The 23143-nt window shown below is 38.3% G+C and overlaps 1 long non-coding RNA gene across 1 annotated transcript in view; it reads right to left on the reverse strand.

Moving 5' to 3' along the window:
• The window catches only part of LOC109263692 (uncharacterized), a 78739-nt gene extending 55974 nt beyond the window's left edge, over window positions 1–22765 (reverse strand). Inside the window, exons 1-2 of the long non-coding RNA XR_002078336.2 lie at window positions 22634–22765; window positions 2462–2601 (exon numbers count right to left, since the gene is read on the reverse strand). This is a non-coding gene — a long non-coding RNA (uncharacterized LOC109263692). The remainder of the gene's footprint in view (window positions 1–2461; window positions 2602–22633) is intronic.
• Window positions 22766–23143: the final 378 nt, after the last annotated feature.

The following is a 23143-nucleotide window of genomic DNA, read 5'->3' on the forward strand; positions in this document are numbered from 1 at the left end:
TTGTTAAAGAGACTGTCTTTTTTCCATTGTATGTTCTTTCCTGCTTTGTCAAAGATGGGTTGGCCATACGTTTGTGGGTCTAGTTCTGGGGTTTCTATTCTATTCCATTGGTCTATGTGTCTGTTTTTGTGCCAATACCATGCTGTCTTGATGATTACAGCTTTGTAGTAGAGGCTAAAGTCTGGGATCGTGATGCCTCCTGCTTTGGTCTTCTTTGGAGAAATATACATTCTTGTTCTTGGGTTTTAGTAGATTTTGAATAGTCTTATGAGACTTCATATGTTTGTGAGACACACTGACAAGATATTCTGAATAGTAGGTTAGTTAATGAAAATGTAACAAGATATTTTACTTATAGAGCAGCTGTTCCAATGTTTGGGCATTCCATGTCAAGCTGCTATGAGCTGATCTAGTCCAAAGAGGCTTTACTGAAAGTATGTTGTAATAAACAGTGTCCACTGGGTGAATTTGCCTAAATAGTTTTTTGTGCATTATGTCTGTGGGAAAAGACATATGATATTTTGAAAGCTGTTTTGCTTTGATTCACTGGGAGTGAAGTAATTCTTCTTTCACAAATTCTAATTGTATGACACCATAGATTAGGCTTAATCCAGGTTGTAAAAATGTGTAAGTCCTACTGTATTAATTCCTCTTTGGAGGACATATATAATTCGTTTCTGTAGATCTTTATCATACATGCTTTCCTGTTCAACTATTTGCATATCTTTCACTCCTTAAAAAACAACAGCAACAACAACAAAAAACCAAAAATATAAAACCCCAAAACCCCCTCACAAACAAAATAGGCATCCTGATTCTATTCATTTCAACCTCTAAGAGTATATGAAGAACATAGTGTTTGTGGAGCATTTTCTCATATTTTTGTAGCAAACTAGGATATGCTGGGGGCATTTGTTCTCAAATTTCGCAAAAAAATACCTGTGGAGTATGTTAAAATGCAGATTCCAAGGCCTCTCGAGGCTCTCATTCAGAGGGCCCATAATAGAGTTGGTAGCTGTTGTGCTTTAAGACAGCCATAATTTGTATCATAGAGCCAAAGCCCTTTTAGATGGAAGGGTGAAATTATTTGCTTCCTTTATTTGATTCTTTCCACTGGAAGACCTTGGAATGCTGTGGAAAAGTTTTGAAATAATCTTGTGCCAGACAATAATGGAAATAATGCCATCAGGGAAAAACTAGGAGGGAAAAAGTTTGGTTCTCATAACTGCATTGCCTGGGTATGTAACAGGGTTACATTTGATAACATGTGGTATGAGGTGTATGCCAGGAACACAGTTGATACTCAGTCACTGGGGTGAATTCTGATGTACTCCATCATTTACATGGTGCTTCCTAAATACTATGTCACCTTAAAATTTGAAAACATCCTTCTCAGACTATTCAAGTTATGACTGAATTGATGACAATATCAGGAAGAGAAACTTAAGCCCTTCTCAGATACTGTTCCATCTGCTTCATGCCATAAAACCACAGATGGTCTCTTCTCTCTTTAGGGGACTTTAACATTCTTGTTTTACAATGCTAGGAATTATAATATATACAATATGCTTCTCTGAAAGTGTCATTTATGTTTATAATATACTGTCCTTTAACCTAGAAACATGTATCATGTAAACTACAGATGTCTGTTTTTTTGCATTTATGTGGAGGGTCTCAAGTACTTGCTGTCTGTTTTCACTAAACCTTAGTGTGGAAAGAGTTTTTCTCTATGTTTGACTCCACTTGTGAGAGGCAGGCAAAGCTAGGCAGAGGAATGGGGCTGCTCTTGACAGGGGCCAACACTGGGGAGGGGTAATCTATAGTCAACAAGTCAACAGTGTTCAAGAAAGAGAAAGGTCAAATTAGGAGAAGCCCAGCATATTCATCATCAGGGAAGAGCAGCATGTGGATAGCACAGGACAAGAAGAAAGGCTGGGATGACAGAAGGGGGCAGGAGCCGATAAGAAGAGCAAGGAAGTAAAAGGGTCCAGGCCATTTTTCCATGAGTGGGTCTGGGATTCTCAAAACTTATTTTTAGTAGTATAAAATTCCATTCTCTGGATAATACAAGCCTTTTTGGGTCACATTTTAAGTAATCATTTAAGGCATCTAGTTCTTTTAACTACCTTCAAACACAGAATCTTCAGCAAACATTGGAATTTATTCACAGAAGGCTGTGGGGGGGGGGTATCTAAAGGGAATTCACATCCAATATCTTCATGTGATATTTCTATAGCTTCTCTGTTGGTTTCAGCCACCTCTGAAGGCATTGGATGGTGCCACCATTCCATGGCCACTGCCCACCTGTGGGCACTGATGCCTTTGTCTGGGATAGAGGTCCTTCAGAGCTTTTCAAGCTGCCAATCCTTAACATGCCCAGGGCAGGATGCAGCACCCAGAGCTCTCTGAAAGAGAATGCTGCTGTGGCTAACCCCAATATGGAGAGAATAGTTCTTCCTACCTGGCTGTCCTACTTGGTCACCAGGTCCCAGGCATTATGGGACCTGCCTCCAGCCTCACAGAGCTTCTCAGGAAAATTCTTCCATCAGGTTTTGCCTCCTCAGGTCTCAAACATGAGTCTATTGGGGCTGATGTCAGGAGCTAGAATCAATGACATACATCACATTATTCTCTGCATTCTCCCTCTAAAAGCCCACTCTCTCTGGTTCTTCAGACACCAACCCTCTCACAAACGAATTCCTGAGACCAGCTCTACTGGTTCATTAGACATGGCTAATACATCTATATCCCACTGTGTGGAAAGTCAGACGTCTCTGCCTCTGGGGTCTTCTATCATATGCAGGCATTTACTGGCCTGATTTGAAGTCCCATAATCTGTGTAGACAGCATGAGACACCTTGTACTCACTTCCGTCATACATGTAGCTTTCTAGCATTTGCCACTTCTTTCTCAGAAGACTGGGAAACAGCTGAGGTAAGCAGTTGAGTTAACTTCAGACGTAGAGAACCTAAGATTCTCACATTATGGCTGATGCATACTTGCTAAAGTAGATCTATATCTTGGGATCTCTGGTATTTCCTGCACACATTCTAGGGTTCAGCTATGAGCCTCTAAGAGTGGGAATGTTGTCTAGGATCCTGTGTTGTCCCAAGGAACTTTTAGTAAGAAAGAGTAAAATTGGATAATGAAACTCTATGAGTATTAGTTACCTTTCCTCCTGAACAAAGCCTACTCTAAACAACATTATGATATAGATGAGGCTGGTCTGGTGGCACCACCAGCTCACATTTCCCTTTGCTTCTACCCCCACCTCACCCTATCCCAAGAACCTGCCTGTGGAAGAAAAGGCCAGAAGCACTGTGACCAGAAACAAGGCTCTGGGGTAAGAAAACGGTTTCAAAGCTTAGCCTTGCTGCATGACCTTGGGGAAGTTCCTTAACACCTATAAGCCTCAATTTTTTTATCTGTCAAATGGAAATAATCTCATAGTATTGGCATAAAGGTTGAATGAGATAATGTCTGCTCTACAGTTAGAACGCAGTAAATGAAAGCCATTATTATTATTGGTTTTCCCTTACAGAATTCTCCCTTCCAAGATGCCCTATGTCCTAGATACATCCTTTCCCTTCCCCCAGATAAAACCTGATCTCAGAAAAGCAATTACTTATCATAGCTGCTAAGTGCATTGTGCCTAAGGTACTAGCATAGTTGTGGCATACAGTGGACATCTAAATACTTTGAGTCCGTTAAGGTTCTAGTGATGGATTTGCAGACTATGTTACTACTGAAGGTATTTGCATTATTAAATCATGGTAACAAACTTAAAAAAGTGTTTCATTCATTCAAGGAACTCATTTTGGACACCTACTTTATGTCAGGTACTGTGTTAAGTCCTCACTATATGTATAGTAGTATTAGAAGCTGATAAAATCTCTGTACTTGTGGAACTTTGAATCTAACAAACCAAAAAATGATAATGGGATTTCAAATACTGGTGACTGTGTAGTATGGGAAATAGAGAACAGAGCTTTAGGGGGATTAGGAAGAAAGATAGTGAAAAATGGATTAAAAGGGAAAGATTAAATGAACAACTTAAATTCTAAGTAAAAGATCATTCCAACAGGATGAGAACAATCACACATAAGCAGCCCTAATTTCAAATGCTCCCTTGATTGAAATTCAAGATTGCACACCAGCTCCCCAAAGTAGTTGGGTCTAAAATTCAGTAAACCATGCCTTTATGGTCTGACTCAGGACTAGAGTCATTCCATAAAAATGTATATTCTGGAAAATGAAAATTGGCTCTTAAGAACTTAATTGGAAAAATTCTCTTCTCCTTCAGTAATCAAATGCATGTACTTCCTTTTCCCTCTATTATTAAATTAGGATCTACAAAAACCTAATGAAATTATATAAATATTCACAAAATTACTTATGAACAAACTTTTACCACTTTGTATAAAAGCATATTTCATTTAAAATGGGATTTTTATAAGCAAATAATCTTTTACTATAAGTTAAAATCTTGGAGGTTTGGAAGGGCTAATAATTTTGTGCAATATGTAGTTTTTTTATTTTCGATATATTTTTTCAAAGGATTTAGATTTCGTTAACACTAATAACTCCTCCTACAGTGGACCAGGCACTGTGGTAGGCACGTTTATAGAGCTTTTTCTCTTTTAATCTCATTTAATCATTGACATCACCCAGTGAGGTAGATTTTATGCTTGTTTTACTGATAGGAAACTGATGCTTAGAGAGGTTGAGAGAGTGGGTCAAAGTCATCTGCCTAGTAGAAGGAAGAAGCAGCATCTGTACCTCCAGCCTAGAGTTTTGTTCACTAGGCCAGGTGGCAGTACAAAGACTCTATGGCTAATAATCTTGGCAGTTTAGATTTTGACTTTTATCTGAAAATGGCTTATAGTTCATTCCCTGACGATTTACAGTCTGCAAATGATGTGGATGAAGTTATTCCATGGAAGCAATTGGTCTGGTTGTGAAGGGAGTTTGAATCACCTTTGTATGACAAAACCACCAAATCCCTTAATGATCTGAATCTTGGGTTGCAAGGAAAAAGAAAAAAAAAAAAAACAAACAAAAAAAAGGAGAAGGGTGGGCAAAGAGCAACAAATAAAGAGAATAACAAGCTTTTGGTGTAGCAGCAAGGAGCAAGATACTCTGATTACCATGAGAAATTCCCATATGAATGAGAGAGACCATGCTCAGGACCCGGTTACCTGCATGTTGTAGGCTCCTGAAGGCCCTATAAACATTTATACTGGAAATGCTGCTGAAGTTGGTATCAGAACTCTTCACTGTGAAAAGAGTGGGCATTAACGTTCACATACTTCTTATAGGAGGCTCACTGAAACTTAAAACTTTGTACTCATACCCATACCCAAACTAAAACTGCTAAGCACTGTAAGATTCTGGATGATTCCTGGAAATACATGACACTTGGTTTCAAGAATGTGCAAACAATAACCAGTTAATTTCCATTTCTTTCCAGTGCAGAAACTAATGTGATGGCCCGATTTCATCTTAGATGTATGTTCCAGAACTGTATTACATTTTGATAATGCCAAACACTACACAAACCAGAAATGATGAGAAGCTAAAGCCTACTGAAGAGGTGTTTAAAATCCAAAATCAGTATTTATAGTATAGAAATGATCCAGGCTCCTGCATGACAGGTGATGGACAGTTAGTTGGATTTTTAAGATACTGCCTATCTGGAGCATGTATACTTTCAAAAATAGGAAAATATGGAATATAAATTTGAATTTGCTATGTTTAAATTCTTATTAAAATTTTAAATACAATCTGTATTTTACTATCCCATTATTTCTATAAATTATTTGTAAATGACTTAAAAATATTAAAAAATGAATTAATAAAAAGGGCTCATTGGCCCAGATGGTGAATGGTGATTACTTTTTCCTGCTGTACTGGAGATTGTTGAGCTCTAGTGTATCCTGATGTATATCAATAATTGAATGAATAAAGGATGACTCTAGATCCAGTTAATAAAGGCGTGAGGGGTTTTCAAAAAGAATATACAATAAAAGAAGGTAGACTAGAGAGGATATCAAACTGCAGGAAAAATAAATTGTAATTTTCAAATTCAGGCATTGAATAATGGAGACAAATACAGCTATAGGTTGTATTGTAGCAAACAGTGGTCTTTTCAGCTGCAGGGAATCCTATGCCTATTCCTGCCCTTCTCATTATCTCAAAGTTATAGGGTAGAGCCAATTCCACACCTCCTTTAGTTGTAAAGTTGGAGACAGCTCTGCATGCCTACAGATATATTCTCTTATGAAGACATTGTGAGAACAGTCTCTTGACTATGAAAAATAATACATTTATACCTAAATGCAACTTTTAATATTTATTTATTTTTGGGACACAGAGAGACAGAGTGCAAGCAGGGGAGGGGCCGAGAGAGAGAGAGAGAGAGAGAGAGAGAGAGACAGAGAGACAGAGAGAGAGAGAGATACAGAATCTGAAGCAGGCTCTGGGCTCCAAGCTATCAGCACGGAGCCTGACGCAGGGCTCGAACTACGAAGCACGGGTCGTGACCTGGGCTTAACTGATTGAGTTACCCAGGTGTCCCCCTAAATGCAACTTTTAATGAGTCTACTGTTTCTATAAGCCAGTAGCAACTCACTGCTTTGCAGCTTGCAGATTTATACTTTATGCAACACCCATATTTCACTCCTGCCTGCTCAATCGACAAATTTGCGCAGTGCAGCTGCATCCAAATATGGCATGCTTAAAATTGATGATATATATGCAAGAACAGTTACCATAGCATTTTTGTATTACTGAAAAAAACTGGGATAACTGATATAACCATAAGTTTAAGAAGGACTAAATAAATCACAATTCGTTGATATTCTGGAATATTATAGACCCACATAAAAATGTATATATTGGCATGAAAACTTGTCCCTGATATACATTTTTGAGTGAAAAGAAGAACAATATATTTAACAAGATCCTTTGAAAGAGAATAGATCTCCTCTATGTAGATACATTAAGTATCTATTTCCTTTTACATGTGTATGTAACACACGTACACATTATAGAAACATACATATTATGTGCATGTATGGAATTACTGTAAGGATACTCATAGCCTTGTAAGTGATAATTTCTGGGGAGAAGGAATGAGGGTAATGTACACTTTTTATTCTAAACATTTCTGGATTGTATTCTTGTTTTACAAGAAGGTAATACATTTATAATTTAATTTTTTGTTTTTGAAGTTAGAGCATATCTGCTGTCAAGATTGTATGTTTTAAGTGGAGGGCCACTGTTACATGCCTTCTCCAAAAATGAAGTATGTGTAAAACTGGGTCTGCAGTGCCTGACTTTTTCTCTCAGGCTCAGATGTTTCCTAGCGTCGTGGATCTGCCATTGTCATTTTCTCTTTGTAGCATAGAAAAGGCAAAAAGAGGTAAAATGATTTTTTATCATCATCCAAGCTCTTGGTGGCGGAAGGTCTCAAACTTTTATATTCCAAAGGGCTACACCAGCAGGCAGGAGAAGCTTTGGACCAACTTGCCAGTGAATGACATGATACCAAATTTTATTACATATGAAGAATTAGAACTTCATGTGTGAAACAAACACAAATTACAGACTGCCTGCAGGACTTCACAGTCACTTCTGAGAGGCGCAGAACTAAGACTGATGGGTTTTTCCAGTCCCAGTCTCATCCCCCAGCTACTGGGAACACAATTACTGAGAAAAATGCAAAGCTGAATTTCAAATGATATCACAGGGATAATTTTTCTTTCTTTTTTTTCTCTCCCCCTTCCAACTTAATCAAGGAGTGCTTTCTTGTTTGCTGGTTGCTTGACCATAAGATATCTTATGTAAATTCCTCAATAATGGAATGATGGATAGATATGTTATAAAAACACATATGGGCCTGCTGCACTTTCCCAGATATTTGCTTCTTCAGATATGTATCAGTTCTTCCATCCTCTTTTTAAGAATTCATTCATTCACAGGAATAAAAGGTACAGCACGGGGAATATAGTTGATGACATTGTAGTAGTGTTGCATGGTGATGGATGGTGACAACATTTGTGATGAGCACAACATAGTATATAGAATTGTTGAGGGGCTCCTGGGTGGTTCAGTTGGTTGAGTGTCTGACTTCAGCTCAGGTCATGATCTCACCATTCGTGAGTTCGAGCCCCGCGTCAGGCTCTGTGCTGACAGCTCAGAGCCTGGAGCCTGCTTTGGATTCTGTGTCTCCCTCTCTCTCTGCCCCTTCCCTGCTCATGCTCTGTCTCTCTCTCTCAAAAATAAATAAGCATTAAAAAAATTAGAGATTAGAGTTGTTGAATCACAGTGTTGTACACCTGAAGCTGATGTAACATTATGTGTCAACTATATTTTTAAACAATTCATTCATTCATCCATTCATTCATCTCTGCAAACAGTGAGCCCCTTTATGTATGAACATGAGCTCACATACCTGTATGTGTGTGCAGGTGTGCGTGCACCTGCACGCGCGTGCGCACGCACACACACGCGCGCACACACACACACACGCTCCTGGTACTGGGATGGTATAGCAGGCCCAGGCAGTGAGTCAGTTACTAGAGAAATCTAGGTGAAAGAGAGCTGTGGTCCTATAGCCCTATAAAGGAGCTCAGTGTGTACCTCCTGCCCAGAATTTGTGTAGGCAGACAGTTCCTTTAAGGGTGAAAGGCTCGTCTGTAAACTGATTTCACATCAGTGCTGCCTGCTGCCACAGCCTAGCACTGGAACCGGCAAGGCCAGGGAAGCGCCTTCCCCGGAGGCCAGCCTGGCAGAGACTCAGGAACATAAAACACATTCCAGTGGTTGCCATCTGGGTGCACAGCTGCCAGGAGCAGCCAGTGTGTGGCCTTGAGGCCTTGGGGTGAGCCAGGGGAGGGCAGGTCTGATGCCAAGGCCTGCAGAAAGCGGCCCACAGCCTATTTGGCTCTATAGACTCTACTTGTTACTGAGAACAATACTTTTATCTAGAAAGTGTGTTGTGGGAGGTTGGAATCCCCCACGTGGGGCACGGGAGTAACTTTGGCACTCCTGAGGCTATGGAGCTGGGGAGTACTCCATGTACCTTTGTGCTCTTGACTCAAGCCACAGGGAAACCCCAGAATTACCACAAAGTCATCCCAATTCTGGCTTGGCATCACCAATCAGCTAAAAGCAATTTTCGGAAGATGCTTTCATCTAGCACTTAGTGCATACTTGCGTCCAAGTGTGTGTGTTTACTGTAGGTCTATTTTTAAGAATGAACACTCTTGATTTTCACTTTTGCAAATAGATGGGAGGGGGGTGCCCTAATGCCTGTTAGAACTTCAAGGGATTGGTTTTCACATGAGAGAGCTTCAGAAAGGAGAAATGGTTGAAATTATCTGGCAGCAGCTTTTGAGGGACACTTACCATGTATTTACTTTTAAAATTTCAGTTCATTTGAAAGCTAGTATAGTTAAATTAACCAAAATCTAAATTAAAAAAAAGTCCTCAATTCTTCCAGGCCTACTTCACATCATCAAACTAGGCCCCGCTGGAGGCCCCATTAAAATGGCAGCTCCCACTGAGAGAGAGACAAAAGCCCCCTCTCTGAATGGGGATGCTGAAACAGTGATGGGCTCTCAGAACTGCTTTTTTTTTTTTTTTAATCCATTAAAAAAAAAGTTACCTCTGCATTGACTGTGAGAGAGTATTTATTTAGCTCTCCACACTGTGGGAAACAGAGGCGTTCTCCCTTATAAGGACACCCAGACCTTCTTGGGAGAGGAGAGAAATATGAATCCATAACATGGCTGAACAAATTCCTCCTCGCAACTGAATTCATGGAATGTTTTGGATGTGAACAGCTTAATTTTGGTGTGGTCTGGGACAAATTAATATGACTTAAATCCCACCTCACAGAGGAAGCTTCTCTTCATGACGTGGGTGGGGTTAGCACACTCACTTCCCTCAGAATTCTAACAGTGCTCTCCATTACATTTAAATGTGTCTCCCCCTCTGTGCCAGCAAGAAAAACTTCAGGAATAAAGAAATCAAAAAAGGAATAGAGAAATCAAGAACAAACTAAAAATGTACCTAAAAAACCTAATTGTGTCAAATGTCCAGTATATGACTGTGATATTTCTTGCTACATGAATGTTACGAGAGTCTTCATGCAACAGAATAAATGCTCCTATAGGGTCTTTGTATTTGGGGAGTAAATATATTAAACACGATGATTGCTCTTCCAGTATTTCTCATGAAGCCCTGGGAATGGCTATTCCAACCACAAAGAGACTAACAAGGAAGTATCACTCTCTTCTTTCAGAAGATGAAAAGGCTTTCACCATAATCCTTAATCAGACACTTCTGTTCTGTCACAGAGAGCTCAGTCTCTTCTTTTTTATTAAAAAAATTTTTTTTAATTTACATCCAAGTTAGTTAGCATATAGTGCAACAGTGATTTCAGGAGTAGATTCCTTAATTCCCCTTACGCATTTAGCCCATCCCCCCTCCCATAACTCCTCCAGTAACCCTTTGTTTGCTCTTCATACTTAAATGTCTCTTATGTTTTGTCTCCCTCCCTATTTTTATATTATTTTTGCTTCCTTTTCCTTATGTTCATCTGTTTTATATCTTAAAGTCCTCATATGAGTGAAGACATATTATATTTGTCTTTCTCTGACTAATTTCACTTAGCATAATACCCTCTAGTTCCATCCACACAGTTGCAAATGGCAAGATTTCATTCTTCTTGATTGCCAAGTAATAGAGAGCTCAGTCTTTTTAGCAGAGACTTAAAATGAGCTTTGATGTCATCCTTTCCAGAACTAAATTTCTTTATTTTTGCATATTGGAAATAAAAAGAATTACCACCTCATATGGGAGTAGGTTCTTGAGTCAAAGCTACTGTGAATATCAGCTATGTGCTTTGGATTTAGGAACCCACTTGCAGATTGTTCACACACTTTACCTCTTTAGTTACCTTGTATTTGTAGAAGGGGGTAGTAAGAAAGATTACTCCTTGATGATCAATAATAGAATCGCTTGTATTTGGCTTTAAAATGCATCATATGCTTGTTCTTTCTGCAGACATATGCACATGATTATGTTTGGGTTCAGTTAATGTTAAAATTAGATCACTTTCCCTGAATAACTGATCATTGAGAGAAGTTCTCCAAGAATCAAGATGGGTTGTTAGGCACTTAGGGGTGGAATCCCAGGCAAGATGCCATTTTTGAGATGCCCCTAGGCTAAGGTAACCAGATGAGGGTGGTTACATGCACTTAGAGACCATGAAATGTGGAGAACCAGCTGACAACACCACTCTATGAGAACTGTCTCTGTAGTGGGAACGGGTGTAAAGGCAATCTAACACAGGGCTCCTGTTCCAGACTAGGCTCCTCAGAACACGTGTCTCTCCCTATACGCATTGATAGTACATCATTTTTCTATCAGAATAGTATTTTGGCCAAGAATAGTACAGCTGTGTAATTTATTACCACCGATAGAAGCCTCTGAAAATTAATCAATAAAAGGTACAAATGTTTGCATCCCTTTTTCACTACAGGAATTATAGGCCTTTGGAAGTACAAAGAACATCCCTGAGAATGGGTTTTCAAATGTTTTTTTTCCCCTAGTAGTGGATTCCCTTAAAAAATAAAATAAAAATAAATACAGGCCTACCTGGAATTCTAATATGTAAAATAACACTAGGGCATCTTACTGAATGAGGAAAATTTTAAGGGCACCGGGGTGACCCGGTTAAGTGTCGGACTCGATTTCAACTCAGGACATGATCTCACCAGTACATGAGTTCGAGCCCCACATCAGGCTCTTCGCTGACAGCACGGAGTCTGCTTGGGATTCTTTCTCTCCCTCTGTCTCTACTCCTCTCCTGCTTGAGCACTCTCGCTCTCTTTCTCAAAAGAAATAAACATTAAAAAAATACATAAAAAATAAAATGAAGATAAATATAGGCCTACGTGGAATTCTAATATGTAAAATAACAGTAGGGCCTCTTGTTGAATGAGGAAAAATTTAGGGTTCCAGAAGCTTGTTTTGAAACTCACTGTGTTAATATGATTTTTAAATTTCCTGAACAAGAAGTTGTATAAGTCATCTGAGAATGCAACAGGACAGTAACAAACAGATGCCCTAAAATATTAGGGAAATTGGATCATTTTACTATAAGAACACACACTAAATACAGAGACAAAGAATGAGGGTTTTCAGTAAGTGACCAAAGGTTATACTACTTTGTGACAAACTCAGGACCCAAATTCATTTTTTCCCCCACTTTCAAGCTACCGTATGATGCTGTCTTTGGAGTCTGGAATGCCTTTGAAATCACGCTGTATGACACTCTAATCAATTTTAATGATCTACAGCTTTTAGAAGTTGGTAAAAAAATTTTATAGCAATGAACAACTTTCTACCTTTTTTTATGCTACCACAAAACTGATCATGATTCTCAGAGATATTTTATGTTAATAAAAATCATTTATATTTCTTTGGCCTGATATGCATGGTTTAAATACCGTCACTTGCATTCTGGAGCTGGACATAGGACATGACATCCCTGACCAGTAAATCCCTTGAATGAGTGCATTTTCCCCCTCTGTGCATGTCTCCTTCTCGTCCATTGTCTGTCTTCTTTTCATGTCTGTCAGGCGGTGGCCATGACTGTGCACTTATAAAGGTCAGTGACCCAGCAGAGAGGGCAGGCCCTGCAGAAGGCCTGTTGATGAAGCATTTCAATGCACACTGAATTTGTTAGCTCTCTGGCTTACTCCCAGGGGCAGGGTACAATTGTTTCCTGTGTGGCATGGCACCCACCCGGAACTCTTATGGTATGGGCCATTCCAACCAGGAATCTCGAAACCACATCCTACAAAGTAAACACCCAATATTTCCCAGCTTACTACATTCTTTTATCTGGCTCTCCTTCCCTTGATTTGTCTACATACTCAATAAAATTAAAACAAAGATTTCCCTTACTTACATGAATGGTCAGTCACAGAGATGTTTTCAAAGGATTATTTGTAAAATGGAGAGGCCACATGGACAGTAAACTCGCATCTTTCAGCTGAAGAGTTTAGAAGGTGATGGTCCTAAGCTGCTTCCTATTACACATACTAAATTAAGCAAAAGCAGACTTGATACTTCTCTTGAGATTGTCTCAAGAAAGGCAACCATTTGTTTCTCTGTTTGGAGCATCTACCTTTTGGTAAAGCAATGATGATCTAGAAGTGGAAACCACTGATTGAAAAATGAAAGGCTCATCTCAAATTTCAAACTGCTACAATCTTTGCTGCAAGTAAAGAAAGGCAGCTCTTAGGTGAAATCAGATGCAGAAGTTTTAGTTATATGTTGTGGTTCTGGCCATAATGGAGTACCAAGTATCAGATTATCCTTCCTATAGAAAGCAATTATAAGCTCTAGACAAAATATTAAAGGACAGCTATTTAAACATATTGGACAGAGACCAAAGCAGGCAGAAACCAGAGGAAATTTGATCCTTGAAATAAGGAACCATTCTGGATAAGATCAATATGTTTATGGGTTTCCCCAAGGATGCTCTAGAGTCCACCTGGGACAAGACAACTTCACTTCAAACAGAAAGTCATAGTCTTATTGGCCTGAGGGTTCAGAGGATGAAGTTTGGGAGCTATCATAGTGACTGGAAATCAAGGGGTAAAAATCCCAGAAAGAGGAACCACGCAGGGAATAGGCCTCAAAACTACTTATATCATCCTTTCAAATCCTTGCCTGACCTCTGAACTATGCACGTGCAGGGGAGATTCCAAATTGCCCTGTGGAAAACTACAGCCAGGACACTGAAAGAATAGAACAGAGATTCCAGCTTCTGCCCACTGCATAGAGACAGACTTTAGAATCGGAGTCCTGCCAAGTTTGAGGAGCTTGGTGATTTCTCAAGATTTTTACTTAAACTTTAGAAAAGTCGTGCCTTAGACGTAGAGACTAGATATCATACTTAAGAGATTTGCCCTGGGACTAATGACAAAACTGAAATGGACTCCATCAAAGCATCAAACCTAGTCTCTACAAGTTCAGGGTGCAGGGTGATCAGCCAATAATGTAACTACCAACTAGAACAAAATTCATTACTATTCAGAGGAAAATAACAAAAACCAGAGTCTATAAGGAACCTTCTACAATGTCTAGTATACATTAAACAATTACTAGACATATGAAGAAACAGAAAACGTGACCAAATAGTAAATGACACAAGATGACTCAGATGTATGAAAGACTTTAACGCAGCTATTATATATTTGTAAAAGGACTTGAAGGATAAGATAATCATAATGAGCAGACATGTAGGGAATTAGAGCAAAGATATGGAAATTATAGAACTGAAAAGTATAATATTTAAAACCAAATTCAACAGATAGGCTTAAGAGTAGTAAAAAGATTCAGGAAATTTGAAGACATCAGTGGAGACTATGTCTTCAGATTCTTCAGACAATCTGAAGAACAGACAGAAAAAAATGTTTTACAAGTATGTGAAAAGAACTTCAGGGTCCTGTGGGAAAATGTCAATCTAAAAATCATTTAATTGGGTTCTCAGAAGAAGAGGAGAGAGAAAATGAAAGAGAAAAATAAATTAGTAAATAGATGAAAATCTCCCAAATTTGGTAGAAAACGTCATTATAGAGCCAAGCAGCTCAGCAAACCCATGTAAGGTAAGTACAAAAAAAAAAAAAAAACCCCAAATACACAAACAAACAAACAAACAAACAAACCCCACAACAACAAACCACATCTAGGCACAATTAAGCCAAGTTTCTGAAAACTAGTTGAAAAGTTGTCAAAGGAAAAAGACATCACATAAAGGGAGAGTGATTATCACTGACTTTTCAACAGAAACAACTGAACATCTTTAAAGTGCTGAAAGATAAATTCAGTGCATTTAGAATTCTATATCCAGCAAAAATATCCTTCAGAAATGAAGGTAAAGTCTGACTTCCTAAAGATATGTCAAAGAAAAATTTTCAGGCTAAATGGAAATGATAGCAGGTACAAACTCAGATCAACAGAAGCAATAAATAGCACCAGAAATTGTTACACAAAAGTGGATATGTGTAAAATATTTTCTTTCCAATTAAAAAAAAGAGCTCACTGTTTAAAGCAAAGTTTATAACACTGTATTTTACTATTTACAATACATGCATATATATGTGACTGGGCATTAATAGAATTTTACTGTTGCTAGATTTTTACATTTTACATGCAGGAGTAAAATATTCACTCTACTAGGTAGGCCACACTAAGTTAAGAATGCATTGTAAAATACCTAGAAAATACCTTAAAAAATCCAAAAAGGTAGAGTTTAAATCCACAGAGAAATTAAAATGAATATTCTAAATATGTGATTAACCCAAATAGCATAAGGAAGGAAAAACAAAGGAAAAAAGATGGAACAAATAGAAAACAAATAGAAAAATGGTAAACCTAAGTTCAACTATATCAATATTAAATGTAAATAAACTAAACACCAATTAAAATTATGGCAAATAGCATAAAAAAGCAAGATTCAAGAACATGCAATCTATAAGAGCTACAAGGAGACTAATAGATTTAAAACTCATGCAAACCCTAAGCAAAAGAAATATGGTGTGGCTATATTAACCCAACATAAATGTGGGCTTTGAGCAAAGGGAATGACTAGAACTTAAAGGCATTCCATAATGATAAAATGTTCATTTCAATAGGAAACATAATAATCATAAATGTTTATGCAGTTAACAACAGCTTCAAAATACATGAAGCAAAAACTGACAGAACCAAGGAAAGAAATAAATCCACAATCACAAGTTAGAGACTTGAACATCATGGTTTCAGTAACTGATAGAAAAACTAGATGAAAAATCAAGACTCTAGCAGATTTGAACATCATCAACCAGTCTGACCTAATGGACTTTTATAAAATGCTATACCCCCAAACTTCAGGACACATGTTCTTTTCAAGCACACATAGAATATTCATCAGGATAGGCTGTATGTTGGGCCATAAAATAAGTCTCAAATTTCAAAGGATTGAAATTTTACAAAGTTATTTCCTTACACAGTGGAGTTATAGTAGAACTTAACAACACTAAGAACCCTGAAGACTGCAAAAGGAACTGTGGTTCAAAGGAAAAATAAAAAAGGAAAATTAGAAACCATCTAAACATTTTTTTAATGTTTATTTTGTTTTAATATTTTTTTAACGTTTATTTATTTTTGAGATAGAGAGAGACAGAGCATGAATGGGGGGAGGGTCAGAGAGAGAGGGAGAAACAGAATCAGAAGCAGGCTCCAGGCTCCGAGCTGTCAGCACAGAGCCCGACGCGGGACTCAAACTCGTGAACCATGAGATCATGACCTGAGCCAAAGTCGGACACTTAACCGACTGAGCCACCCAGGCACCCCTAATGTTTATTTTTTGAGAGAGACAGAGAACATGAGTGGGGGAGGGGCAGAGAGACAAGGGGACAGAGGATCCAAAGTGGGCCCAATGCTGACAGCAGAGAGCCTGATGCAGGGCTCAAACCCGCTAACCACGAGATCATGACCTGATCCGAAGGCAGACGCTTAACCAACTGAGCCACCCAGGCATCTCAGAAACCATTTAAAAGTAAGTGATCGTGAACATATAACGTATCAAAATTTGCAGAATGCAGTTAAATTGGTGTTTAGAGGGAATAAACTTTAAACGATATTTTAGTATATGTGCTGCCGAAGTGGGCACATTAAATGATATTTTGATATCATTTAAAACCAATGATATAAAACCAATGATGTAAGATTTCACTTTAAATTGCTCTAAAAGAAGAAATTAGGCCATATATATAATTTCTGTATATAAAACCATTTTTTTAAAGAGCAGAAATTGATAAAATACAAAACAATAGAAGAAATTAATAAAAGCCAAAAGACGTTTCTTTGAAAAGATTAAATAAAATTAACAAACTCCTAGCAAGGCTGATCAAGAAGAAAAGAGAAGCACGAATTACCAATATCAGGAATGAAATAGAGAATAATACCATGGGTCCTATAAACATTAAAATGATAATAAAAAATAAGGGAGTAATGCCTTTATGCTAATGGATAGTATAGGAACAATTGGATAAACCTTTTGAAACATATGAACCATAGCTCCCACCTCACACCACGCACAGGTATTAATTGAGATGTTTTCAGATCCAAACCTAGAATCTAAAACTAGTAAGTTTCTAGAAGAGAGCATAGGAGAATATAATATCTTTGAGACCATGGGTTGGCAAATATTTCTTATTAGGAGACAAAAACATTAAACATAAAAGGGATATTTATAAATTGGACTATCAAAATTTTAAGACTTCTGTTTATCTAAAAGACCCATTAATTAAATAAAACAATAAGGCGCAGACTGTGAGAAAATATAATGCACATGTATATCTGAGAAAAGAGCTATATAGGGAATACATAAATATCTACAAATCAACAAGTAAAACTCAAACAAGAATTTAAAAATGGACAAAACACTACTACAACATATACTTCACAAAAGAAATGTACAAGAATAAATGCTCAAACATCATTCACTGTCGAGATTTGCAAACTAAAACCGTAGCAATATATCATTTCATACCAAATCTTGGTGAGACCATAGAATACCTAAAACTATCATACTGTGTTAGTTGGAATATAAAATGGTACCATCTATATTATAATGTCTTATGAAGTTAAATATACAACTACGCTATCACTCAGTAATTCTACTCCTAGGTTCTTATTCAAAGGAACTGAAAATATGTCCACAAAAAAAATGTATATGAGAATATTATAGAGGTTGGGATTTACTGAAAGTGGGTGAAACAGAACTTTCTCAGGTGATACAAATATTCTCTATTACATTTATCAAAACTCATTGAATTGTACTCTTCAGATATGTGCGCTTCACTGTATATGAATTTTACTTCAAAAAATTTTTTTAAAAAACCCACAACATTATCAGTTCTCCCCAAACTTGATTTAGAGATTCAGTGCAATCCCAGTCAAGGTTCCAGTAAGTTATTTTGTGGACACTGACAAACTGATTACAAAGTTTTTATGGAGATGCATAAAACCCAGAATAGACAATACAACATCAAAGAACAAATTGGAGGATGGACACTACCTGGCTTTAAAACTTAGTATAAAAACTAGAGTAGTCAAGACAGTGTGCTGTTAGTGAAAAAACAGATCAGGGGAACAGAATAGAGAGGCCAGATGTAGACCCACATAAACAGAGTCAACTGATTTTTGACACAGGAGCAAAGGCAATACAATGGAGAATAGGCAGTCTGTTCAACCAATGGTATTGGAACAAATGGACATCCACATGCCAAAAAAAAAAAAAAAAAAAAAAGAATCTAGATAAATCTTACACCCTTCACAAAAATTAACTCAAAATGGGTCAAAACCTAAATGTAAAATGTGAAATGATAAAACCAAAGATAACATAGGAGAAAACCTGGATGACCTTGGGTATGGTGACGATTTTTTGGATACAACACCAAACGCATGATCCATGAAAGAAATAATGGATAAGCTGAACTTCCTTAAAATTAAGCACTTATGCTCTGTGAAATATAACGTCAAGAGAATAAGAAGACAAGCCAGAGACTGGGAGGAAATACTTGCAAAAGACACATTTGATAAAGAACTGTATCCAAAATATACAAAGAACCCTTAAAACTCAAGAAGAAGGAAACAAACAATCTGATTAAAAGGTGGGATAAGAAAAATCTTATCAGATACCTCATGGAAGAAGACATGCAGATGGCAAATATGCACCTGAAAAGGTGTTCCATATCACATATGTCACTAGAGAACTGCAAATTAAAACAACAATGAGCTATCACTACATACCTATTAGAATGGCTAATATCCACAACACGGACAATACCAAATGGCAAGGAAGAGGTGGAACAACAGAAACTCTCATTGATTGCTGGTGGGAATGAAAAATGGTACAGTCACTAGGAAAGATAGTTGGTGATTTCTTACAAAACTAAACAAGTCTTCACATATGATCCAGCAGTTGCACTCCTTGGTATTTACCCAGAGGAACTGAAAACTTATGCTCACACAAAAACCTGTACAAAGGTGATTATAGCAGCTTTATTCATAAGTGCCCAAACCTAGAAGCATCCACAGTGTCTTTCAGTAGGTGAATGGATAAATAAACTATGGTACATCCAGAAACTAGAATATTAATTAACACTAAAACTAAATGGGCTCTCAAGGCACAAAAAGACATGGGAGAACCTTGAGTGCATATTACTAAGTGAAAGAAGCCGTCTGAAATCAGCCTCACAGTGTATGATTCTAATTATATAATATTCTGGGAAAGACAAAACTCTGCAGATAATAAAAAGTTAATGGTTGCCAGGGATTGGGGAGGAGGGAAGGGTACTTTATAATGATGGATATTTATCATTTGTTCAAACCCATAGAAAATACACCACCAAGAGTGAACCCTAATGTCAACTATGGACGTTGGGTAATTATAATGTGTCAATGTAGGTTTATCAGTTGTAACAAATGTAACACTCTGGTTGGGGCTATTGACAATGGGAGAGTCTACTGGGCAGGGAGTATATGGGAAATCTATGTATCTATGAACCTGAAATTACTCTGAAGAAAATGTCTTAAAAAAAAAAGCCAAGAAAAAAACCCAACTTCATGCTTGCTACTTTTTCTCTATGAGATAAAATCACAATTTCATAAAAAATTGAAAGAAGGATGTAAAAGTATCCTTAAATGATAATCCTTAAGCCTTTGTATATGCTCTTTCATTACTCGTTTTTCAAATGTTTCTTTATTTTTGAGAGAAAGAGAGAGAGAGAGAGAGACAGAGAGAGAGAGAGAGAGACAGAGAGAGAGAGACAGAGAGAGAGCAAGTGGAGAGATGCAGAGAGAGAGGGAGACAGAGAACCCTAAGCAGGCTCCATGCTGTCAGCACAAAGCCTGATGTGGGACTTGAATTCAGGAACCATGAAATCATGACCTGAGCCCAAATCAAGAATCAGAGGTATAACTGACTGAGCCATCCAGGTGCCCCTATTCATTACTTCTATTTGCTTGTTTTGTGGAAGTAAGAATTGTTTCTAATACATATAAAGAATTAGAAAAAAAAAAAAAAACCTAAACTAATAACTGGTAGACATGTAACTTCTTAGAGACTTGGAAAGACACTTTGACAGGACCTATCAAAACAGAAATTGCTATAACTTTGACCCAGCTCTCCCCCTTGTCCCTAGAAATATTCACATAAAGTGCCAACAGATATGTGGGCAATGATCTCACTGTAGCATGGCTTGGAATAAGAACAAATTGGAGACAATTTAAATGTCTATCAATAGGGCCATGGTTAACAAATTATGGCCATCTGGGTTAATAAATATTGTGCAGCTGTTAAAAGAAAGCATAAATATTAAATGTGTATGAAATACTTTTGTGTGAAAGAACTAGGCTACTGAAGAACATGAATAATAATATCTCATTTTTAAAAAAAAATTATTTATTTTGAGAGAGAGAGAGAGAACATATGCAAGCGTGCAAACGGGGGGGGGGGGGGGTAGAGACAGAGAGAGAGAGAGAGAGAGAGAGGGAGGGAGAAAGAGAATCCCAAGCAGGCTCCACGCTGCCAAGACAGAGTCTGACACAGGGCTTGATCTCACAAACTGTGATATCATGACCTGAGCTGAAATCAAGGGTCAGATGCTTAACCTACTGAGCCACCCAGGTGCCCTGATATTATCTCATTTCTGTAAAAATAACTCCTTTATTCCTCTCTTTGCTTCTGTCCTTCCTTTTTCTTTGTAAATGAATTGAGAATGCCCTAAGGATACACATCAAACTATTAGCAGTGGTTACCACCTGGAGAAAGGGAGTGGAAAGTTGGCAAGTGAGAACTTTAATCTTTTTTTTTTACAGACAGAGAGAGATAGAGCATGAGCGGGGGGGGGGGGGGGGGGGGGGGGGGGGGGGGGGGTGCGCAGAGAGAGAGAGTGAGACACAGAATCTGAAGCAGGCTCCAGGCTCTGAGCTGTCAGCACAGAGCCTGTGCTCGAACCCATGAACCAACCGTGAGATCATGACTGAGCCAAAGTCGACACTTAACCAACTAACTGAGCCACCCCAGAGCCCCCTCCCCTTTTTTTTACTTTCTGTATGCCTATTATACTTTAATTTTTCTTCTCAATGAATGTATGGTTGTTTTGTAATTAACATTTTTTCCCTAATTTTCTTGAGATGCAATTGACATATAACATTGTATAAGTTTAAGGTGTACAATGTAATGATTTGATATATGTATGTATTGCAAAATGACTACCATGTAAGCTTAGTTAACATCTATCAGCTCACATAGTTACAAACTTTTTTTTCCTTGTGATGAGAACTTTTAAGATCTATTTTTTTTAGCAACTCAGAGTTACCACACTGTACATTACATCCAAGAACTTAATTTATCTTATAGGTGGAAGTTTATGCCTTTTGATCACCTTCATTCATTTCCCTATCACCCGCTCTCCCTGGCCCCACCTCACCTCTGGTTGTTTCAAAAAGAAAGGAGGACAAGGAGAGGAAGGAAGGAAGGAAGGAAGGAAGGAAGGAAGGAAGGAAGGAGGGAAGGAGACAACAGTTATCTGTACTGCAGAGCCAAAGGACCACCTAATCATCAGCGTTCATGATTGATCAGGACTTGGAAGAATGACCTCAGGTAGGACCAGATTCGACCCCAAACAATTGCGAATATTTCTTATTTTTAAAGACAGAATAGTAGACACCACCACTTCCCTTGGTAACCATTTTCATTTGTAATGATCTTGACATGGAGATATTACTTTCTTCTGAGTATCTCTGTCCCGAGTGTAGAAACAGAACAGCTGATCATCATATATTAACACACAGCGTTAACTTTCAATTACCCATGATAAGGTTAGGGGAGGCGCAGTGACTTTGATAAGGAAACCCATCCCCCACTTCCCATTGTTATGTTTCCCTTTTTAGAGCCCACCACTGTGAAGCTGGAATAACTTGAAGAACGGAGGTACACTGTACAGGCACAGCCTGGGAGTCAGCTGTGTACTTGTAGGCAAAGTAGTTAAGCTTTCTAAACCTCAGTTTCCTCATTTGGAAATGATTACAACCATAACGGTAATGATGATAATAATTCCTCCTACCTTGCGGGCCAGTTGTAAGAATTCGGGGTGCCTAGGTGGCTCAGTCGGTTAAGCTCCCGACTTTAACTCAGGTCACAACCCCCCGGTTGGTTAGTGAGTTCCAGCCCTGCGTCAGGTTCTGTGCTGACAGCTCAGAGCCTGGAGCCTGCTTCGGATTCTGTCTCTCTCTCTGCCCCTCCCCCGCTCACGCTCTCTCTCAAAAATAAATAAACATTAACATAAAAAAGAGTTATTAGGATTAATTAAAACACCTTGCTCATAGTAAGTCCTCAATCATGATTATATTTAATCCAACCCTCTAAGGTAACCCAGAGTGCTAGTGGAGTAGAGCGGAGATAAGAACTCACATCTCTTTACTTCAAGGACCCTACATTACAGGGCTTCTGTTAGTCTCTGTGACAACGGTAACTTTGGGGTTGTTATTACTTTACCTGACGGTTGCTCGTTCGCTGCTCGCCTTGTTGAGATCCACTTTATAGTTCAGGAGAGCCTCACATTCAGTGTTCCCCGCTTATCCCCGGATCCGCTTTCTGCGGCTTCCGTTTCCCACCCGCAACCATGGTCCGGAAGTAGATGGTCGGCGTTCTGAGGCGCTCTGTCGCAACGCCTACGTCATTCACCACGCTTCATCTCATCTCCGCAGGCAGTTTATCATCTCGTGTCATCACGAGAAGGAGGTGAGTACAGTACAATAAGATATTGTGAGAGCAAAGGAGACTACCTTCACATAACTTTTATTATAGTATATTGTTGTAATTGTTCTATTTTATTATTAGTTATTACTGTTAATCTCTTACCTTGCCTAATTTATAAATTAAACTTTATCATAGGAATCTATGTACAGGAAAAAAAACATATATAGGGTTCAGTGGTACCAGCAGTTTCAGCCATCCACCAGGGGATCTTGGAACGTATCCCCCACAGTTAAGGGGTGGGGTAGA

Source organism: Panthera pardus, unplaced genomic scaffold (assembly GCF_024362965.1).
Source record: "Panthera pardus isolate Hobbes unplaced genomic scaffold, ASM2436296v1 HiC_scaffold_8, whole genome shotgun sequence".
NCBI lineage: Eukaryota > Metazoa > Chordata > Mammalia > Carnivora > Felidae > Panthera > Panthera pardus.